The 7,955-nt window shown below is 40.2% G+C and overlaps 1 non-coding gene across 1 annotated transcript; it reads right to left on the reverse strand.

Moving 5' to 3' along the window:
• Positions 1-2,378: 2,378 nt before the first annotated feature.
• LOC141637117 (small nucleolar RNA R71) lies at positions 2,379-2,485 on the reverse strand. The gene has a single exon (XR_012541679.1). It is a non-coding gene; the product is annotated as a small nucleolar RNA R71 (small nucleolar RNA).
• Positions 2,486-7,955: the final 5,470 nt, after the last annotated feature.

Genomic DNA, 7,955 nt, shown 5'->3' on the forward strand with positions numbered 1-7,955 from the left:
CTTTAGTTCTTTGTTTTGCATATTCTTTGAGATTTTGATCCCTTGGTAGGAAAGGAGTAAGAATCTTGCAACATGGCAAAACGAGACTAAATTGATCGAATTCAATGACCAAGCATCAAGGAGAGACAAGAGTAGAAGGCCTTTGTACATATTATAGTAGAAGAGCAATGTTGAGAAAAGATCCTTGAGTCCCCAAGGAAATCCCCAAGGAATTTATGAAGAAAAGGGAAGAAAAGAAGAAGATTTGTTGCTGACTGACAATCCGAGCGGATTGTCACCAATCCGTCCGTCCCGCAACAGCACAATCCGAGCGGCTTTGCCACAATCCGCTCGGATTCCCCCTCCACAATCCGCCCGGATTACCCTGAATCCGCTCGGATTCCAACGCCAGAATCCGCCCGTCCCGACCCTATTCCGCCCAGATTCTAGCACAAAGACGGATTGTCTTCTCCAAGCTACGAAGAAAGAAGCCCTTCTCTCGAAAAATACCGGCTCCTCCTTGCTCAACTTAAAAAGTGTAATTACTAGTTTAGCCCTTAGTTAACCCTAATGCATCCTCCCTAATTTCCACTATAAATACCCCATTAGTCTAATTAGAGGAGCATGTTCTTCTTATTAATAATTAGTGTAGTTAATATCAATCAAATCTCTCTTTAATATTGTAATCAAGTATTAATCAAGTTTTAATCCAAGTTTTAGTTCTTTAATCTCTCTTTTGTTCATCCTTTATTTTGGGTAATTGAAGATTATTTGGGTTATTGTTGGGAGATTGACAACCTCTCAATCAAGCATTCAAGTACTTCTTTTATCTTTGCTTTATTATTGGAATCATTAGTAGGTATAATCTCTTAATCCCTCTTTAATTATTGTTAATTATTTTCATTTATTCATCATGTTTCATATTGTTGGTATGATTGACAACCTTGCTAGCATGATCAACATGATAATTAGTGAGTAGTCTCTTAGCTAGGGTTATTGGGTGATTAGGGGAAACCAACATGGGGAATGATTCATGCTTAAATTAATATGCTTTCATGTTTTATTTGCTTGCTTGTTTTGATCTCAACTCATGCACATGTTATATTTGATGAAATGCTAAGCCTATGAATCCTTGCATTTACTATCATCTTCTATCTTTTCAATGAGACTTGTAAGACATAACCCAACTCGAGTCTCATTAGACCATGCATGTTGTTGAGTAGGGAAGATTAAGTCGACTTGTAGGTGTTGTACAATCTAATCGATTCGGCTCCGGGACCCAAACTTTCCTAGGATTGTAAGAAATAACCCAACTCAATCCATCACAACAATAATTGCTTGCTTATAATTTGAGAACATGTTTGTATGGTCATATCCCATGATTCCCCTATGATCCCATGACACGCTAGTGCCTTTAATCAATTGTTTACACCCCTTTAATTCATCTTGCTTGATTATTTTCATTGCTATTTTAGTTTAGTAACCTTCTACATCAACCCAATTTGTGACACCCCTTAGACACCACTAGTTACAATAGAAATCTCATTTCAACTCCCGTCCCTTGGGATCCGACCTTTACTTAGCTCTTTACTAATTGAAGAGTTGTTTGTGGAGCTATAAATTGTGTTTTGATTCGACCGTGACCAACGACCACATCTTAATTTGTGAACACTTAGCGGAACCGCATCAAAAATGGCGCCGTTGCCGGGGACGGTGTTTGTTTGATTTAGATTTCTTTTTTTTGTCATTAGTTGTGTCATTCTTCGCCTTGAGGAAGTAAAACTCCTCAAAGTTTATTCTAATTGTTTTCGAGTTGTTTGATATTTTGCATGTCTAGAAGGTTACAAGGTGATTTGTTACCTTTTGACCGTGAAATCGAAAGAACCTTGACGAACAATAGGAGAGTTGTTAGGAGGAATTTACGAGGTATTAGTGAAGTTGTCCAACCCACTAGTGAGTTTTTCAATCCTTTCGCAATAGAAGGAGAAGAAAACCCATTACACAATACCCCACAAAATCCACCTACAATGCCAAAATTCTCGTCACACTCCGTACCCACCGAGGAGAATCTACCAAATGGTACTCCTACACCGCAACATCTAACCGGAAATTTTATTGCCAAGTCCGCCTTCATCCAATTAGTTGAGAGGAGCCAATTCGGTGGGATGCCTTGTGAGGACCCTCATTCTCATATGGAAACCTTTTGCGACTATTGTGATGCTATCTCTCAAACGGGCGTGATTCAAGACCAAATTAGATGGGTCTGATTTCCTTTTTCCTTAATCGGCACCGCGAAGCAATGGTTGAAGGGCCTTGATAAGGCCACCCTTGGAATAGATTCTTGGAAGAAGTTGGCTCTAGCTTTCTACAAAAAATTCTACCCACCGGAAAAGACTAACATGCTAAGAGCTCAAATTACGGGTTTTAAGCAAAGGGATGAAGAGTCTTTGTATGAAGCTTGGGAGCGGTTCAAGGGAATTTGTCGCTCATGTCCTCACCATGGACTTAGCGAATGGTTTTTGGTGCAACAATTTTGGAATGGTTTATATGAAGATTCTAGGAACATTCTCAATATGGGATCAAATGGAATGTTCACCGAAGTTGATGACAATCAAACAAGGAACAAGATTGAGGAAATGGCGGTCCATAACTCACAATATAGTAGACCTCGCAAGGCTACTAGAGGAGGAAAGCATAAAGTGGACTCCGTTACTCAATTGGGTGCTCAACTTAGTGCTCACATTGACACAATCAACTTGAAGTTTGAACAAGCTACGACTAGACTTGAGGAAAACTCAAAATCATCAAAGCATCATGTTAATGCCATGACGGCATCCTCATCAATCCCAAGTGGGATATGTGAGAATTGTGGAACTTTGGGACATGACCAAGGTGAATGTAGGGGAACAAATGAACAAGTGAATGCTTTCCAAGCATACAAGAGTGGTACCCCTTATTCTAACTTTTACAATGAAAACACCAAATTCCATCCAAATCTCTCATACAAAAGCCAAAATGTTCAAAACCCTCAAACAACATACACTCCACCACCCATGAGAAACCAAAATCAAAGACCCTTTTACAATCAAAACCAAGGTTACCAAAATCAAAATCCATACAATCACCAAAATGACCAAGGCTTTGATGTCCAAAAAGCGGTCCTCCAAATGCAAAAGAATCAACAAGAATTTTTCACTCAAATGCAAAAAGATAGCCAAGCAAAGGAAACCACCATCAACAACATTCTAGCTCACACCAAGATGTTGGAAACACAATTGACTCAACTAGCATCTTTAAGCTCACAAAGACAAAAGGGGCAATTACCACCTCAAAGTAATCCCCCTAGACATGAAACGGTTAGTGCCATTCACTTGAGAAGTGGTACAAGATATGAAGCACCGAAGAAGCAAGTTGAGGATGAAGTTGTGGAAGCTAGTGAAAAGGAAGAAATTGTGCAAAACTCCAAAGATGGAGAATCATCAAAAGAAGAAAATTCAAAGAAAAATGAAGACAAGGCCAAGGAGAAGGAGCCCATTGTGATTAGACTTCCTTTTCAAAGTCGTCAAGCCAAGCCCAAATTTGATGATCAACTTGGAAAGTTCATGGAAATTGTGAAGAATTTAGAAGTCTCAATTCCTTTCACGGAATTAATCAATCACGTTCCGGCCTATGCGAAATACATGAAAGATATCCTCACAAAGAAGAAGTCGATCCGGAAGCTTGAGACTATTGCTTTCACTAAGGTGAGTAGTGAAATACTTCAAGGGAGTTCACCTCCAAAGTTAAAAGATCCGGGAAGCTTCTCAATACCGTGTACCATTGGCGACACAACGATCAACAAAGCCTTATGTGATCTAGGGGCTAGTGTGAGTGTCATGCCGTACTCGGTGAGTAAAAGGTTGGGGATGGGAGAGCTTAAATGCACCAACATCACACTTCAAATGGCCGATAGATCGACGAAGACACCATTAGGGATATGGGAAGATGTCCCCGTGCGAATTGGGAAGTTTTTCATCCCGGTGGACTTTGTCATTGTTGATATGGAGGAAGATTCCAACATTCCAATCATCCTAGGAAGACCTTTCCTACACACCGCCGGTGCGGTAATTGATGTGAAACATGGTGAGCTCACTCTAGAAGTGGGAGATGAAAGCATAACTTTTAATCTTGACAAGACTATGAGAGCTCCTCGTTTGCATGAGCCATGTTTCATGATTGATCATTATAGCCGAAAAGATGAAAGGAAGAAAACGGAACTCCAATAGAAGAAGAAAATTGAAGATGCTCCATTCAAAGAGCAAGTGAATTGTGACAAGGAGAGCTTGCAAAGCTCATCAAAATCAACCAAGGAAGAAGAGGATGGCCTCATTGGCCAAGAGAAGAAATTGGGAGAGTCGTCTCCATCTAAGCAAGAGATTTTCAATGATCAACTCAATGAAGTTTGTGGTCTTTGGGACGATGAATTTGAAGGGATTTTTAATCCCTACATTGGTAATGTCATCGATCAAGACCAACAACAAGGGTCACGGTCTATTGAGAACCTCTACCATGATAATGAACAAGCTTTTGATTACTTCTTCAAGGTGTTGAGCAACATCAACAACACCTTGGACATGTCCCCTTGACATCTCATCAAGAATGAGAGTTTGGTGGAGTCCTCCCTAAACCACCACTTGTAAATATTTCTAACTCCCTAACTTACATTTCAATTCTTGTATTGCATTTTTGTCATCTTTGGATTTTTATTTACTTTGATCAAAATAATTGTCATGTTTGAGAGAAGTGAGGGAGGGACTAACGATTTCAATTGATGTGTAGTGCTTTTAGCTTAGTGTGGGGATGGCAATTGCCTAGGCTATCCATGCCTTAGTAGTGCCCCCACAATGATGAACACAATACTTGAAGAAAGAATGGAAGAACGGTATGGGAAATGCAATGTGCACGGATGGAACTGAATCCGTGTACACAGGGGAAGAATCCGAGCGGATTCCAGAGAATCCGCCCGTCTTGAAGAATCCGAGCGTATTGCAGAAAAGACGCCCGTCCTGAACTGAGCTAAATTTTGAAAAATTCTTGACTGTGACTGAATCCGGGCGTCCTGTGAAGAATCCGCCCGTCTTGAAGAATCCGTCCGTCTTGTAAGAAAGACGTCCGTCTTTGCAGCTGAGGAAAACAAGCAAAATTTTCTGGACTGAAATCCGTCCGTCTTTAAGCAAATCCGCCCGTCCCGTGTCCAGCAAATCCGAGCGGATTGTCACAAATCCGCTCGTCTTTAGGCGATTTTTGCAAAGTTCAGAAAGAGCAGAATCCGCACGGATTGGGCAGAATCCGCACGGATTGCCCCTGCAGATTCGAAAATTTCGGTCTCTTTAAAACCCCTCCCACCTTCATTCATTCATTCATAAACACTACCCACAACATAAAAACCCTCATCCTCTCCATCACAAAAACAAAAACCCTCAACAACATTCACCAAAATCAAATCAAACCATCCTTCCAACAACAAATTAATCACTCCTTCCTCAACAAAAATCAAAACCAAGCACAAAATATTCAACCTTTGAGTCGATTTTTGTTTCCATAAAGGCAAAGCCTTTCACCTTCAAATCGATTTGGGCATACTACAAATTGAAGATTTTTCATTCTTTTCTTGGTTAGTTCATCAATGGCAAGGACTAAGGGAGCAACAAAGGCAACAAAGGCACCAAAGGCTAAGGCACTCTCACAAAGGCAAAAGGCTCTTCAAACAAAGAAAGCATTGGCTATGGTGGTAGCAACACCAAACTTGGAAGTGCAACAACAACAACAACCTTCTATGGGAGCAACAACACCTTCTACTCCGGTAATTGATCAACTTTTACATTATCCGGAGGTAACTTTTATTTCCGATACCCATAAAAATACCTTTGTCAAATTTGCTATGAAGTCATTACAATCCACCAAATTCATATGTGAAGATACCTTAGAAAAATTGGGTGTTCTTGAACAAACAAAAGCCTTTTTCAATGCCATGGGGTTGAAGAAATTGTTTGAAACAAGGGAATTGACATACCCCTCCCTTACCTTGGAATTTTTAAGTTCTTTGAAAGTCACCAAAGTTGAGAATAGGGAGAATATCGAGTTTCGTCTAGCTAATGTTAGTAGACGCATAACCTTTAGGGAATTGGGTGAAATTTTGGGTTTTAGTGATGAACCAAGTTATTTTAAGAGTTATGGAAAGTATGACCCCGAACCTCTTTGGGAGGCAATCTCCGGGAAGAAATTTGAGGATTTTCATACGAGTCGTGCTCTTTTGGTCCACCATCCGGGCATAAGAGTATGGCACAAGGTCGTGGGTAACATGATAATTGCTAGGAAAGATACCAACCATTTCACAAGACTTGATTTTATTCTCCTTGAATCGGCTTTGAATATCGGAAGAGTGCACACCAAGCCTTACAATTCTTTGAGGCTCTTGGTAGATAGATGGCTCAACATCGATTGTGGGAGGAAGGGCACGACCGTTATTGTCAATGGCGGCCTAGTTACACTCCTAGCCAAGCACTTTGATCCTAACTTCAATAAGGATAACCAGTACAAAACAAAGGAGGGTGGCCATCTTGTTGATATGCATACTATGATTCACAAGTTCAAGTGGGTTGCCCATAACCCCCTTGACACTAAGTATGGATGGCTCACTAGTGAAGCTAGATCGTTCACCTTGCCTTCAAAGATTTGCCGTCTAAGCGTCCACCGGACCAATTATCTACTTCCCCTTTCCAAAGAAGCCGAGTATATCATTCAACAACAAAAGGGTGATCTTGAAATGCCCTCCTCTTCCATTGTCATACCACCTTACCCCTTTAAATATGAAGAGTTCAAGCCGGAAGGAGTTGAAGTTGGGAAAGACTATGTGACTCTTCTCATGCAAGCAATGCACAATCAAGCCTATGAAGATCGAAAAAATGCCTACTTGGCTCAATATCCACCCCTCCTACATTTAGCTAGGCAAGGACTACTTGATCCATCTTGTCCTTTGCCTAGTTGGGCGGATAGAGAAGTCTTATTTCCGGGTGCATCTAGGGTCGTTTTGGGTGACAATGAGGTTGTTGGAAATGATGAAGAAGTTGATGATAATATTGAGGAAGAAGCAAGTGAAGGAGAAAAGGATGGTGAAGATGATGATGAGGAAGATGAGGAAGAAAGTGAAGAAGCAAATGACAAGGAAAGTGGTAATGTGACCACTTCTCATGAGGGAAGTGGTGATGATAGCATGATGGAAGATTAGCAAGCCTTGGAGACTCCTACACTCTCATGGTTTGTTTATTTCTCTCTTTGTATTATATTTAATTTTGATCATTGTTGGAGTAGTCCTAGCCCCATTAGAGGACTCACACCTCGGTACCATTGAGGTGTTCTCATTCTATTGTTCCCGTTTTCAAAATCCAAAATGACAAATTAGTTTCATGCATAGCATAGTGTGTGCATGAACTATACCCATCCTTGGACATTAGCAATAGTGTCTCACTCGGTTTGGGGAAGTTAATGCATACGCAACGGGAGGTAATCTAAATTATCCTCTCCGTCATAACAAAAACCATGCATCATGTAGTGTAGCTTAGTATAGATTGCATTTAGTATAGAAATCATGCATCATCTTTGCATAATTTCCTTCATTTTGGCCATTGAGGACAATGCCCATATTAGTGTGGAGATGGGAATTCTAACATTTAACTCTTATTCAAAAATCCAAAAAAATTGAAAAATTTCAAAAATCATAAAAATTTGAAAATTGAAAACCCAAAAACATGTTTATTTCCTTTTGTAGTCTTGTATATATTGTCTTGTATATATATTGTGCTTGTTCTATCCTTGTTCACATTGATTGACTACGCCACATCCGAGACATGAGGATATTGAAGACCGCATGGTATGATCTTTCCAATCTCCTTTTTCCTCTTTATGTTAATGACTATGTGGCTTTATTTTGATTGATG

The sequence above is a fragment of the Silene latifolia genome, chromosome Y, assembly GCF_048544455.1.
Source record: "Silene latifolia isolate original U9 population chromosome Y, ASM4854445v1, whole genome shotgun sequence".
Taxonomy (NCBI): Eukaryota; Viridiplantae; Streptophyta; class Magnoliopsida; order Caryophyllales; family Caryophyllaceae; genus Silene; species Silene latifolia.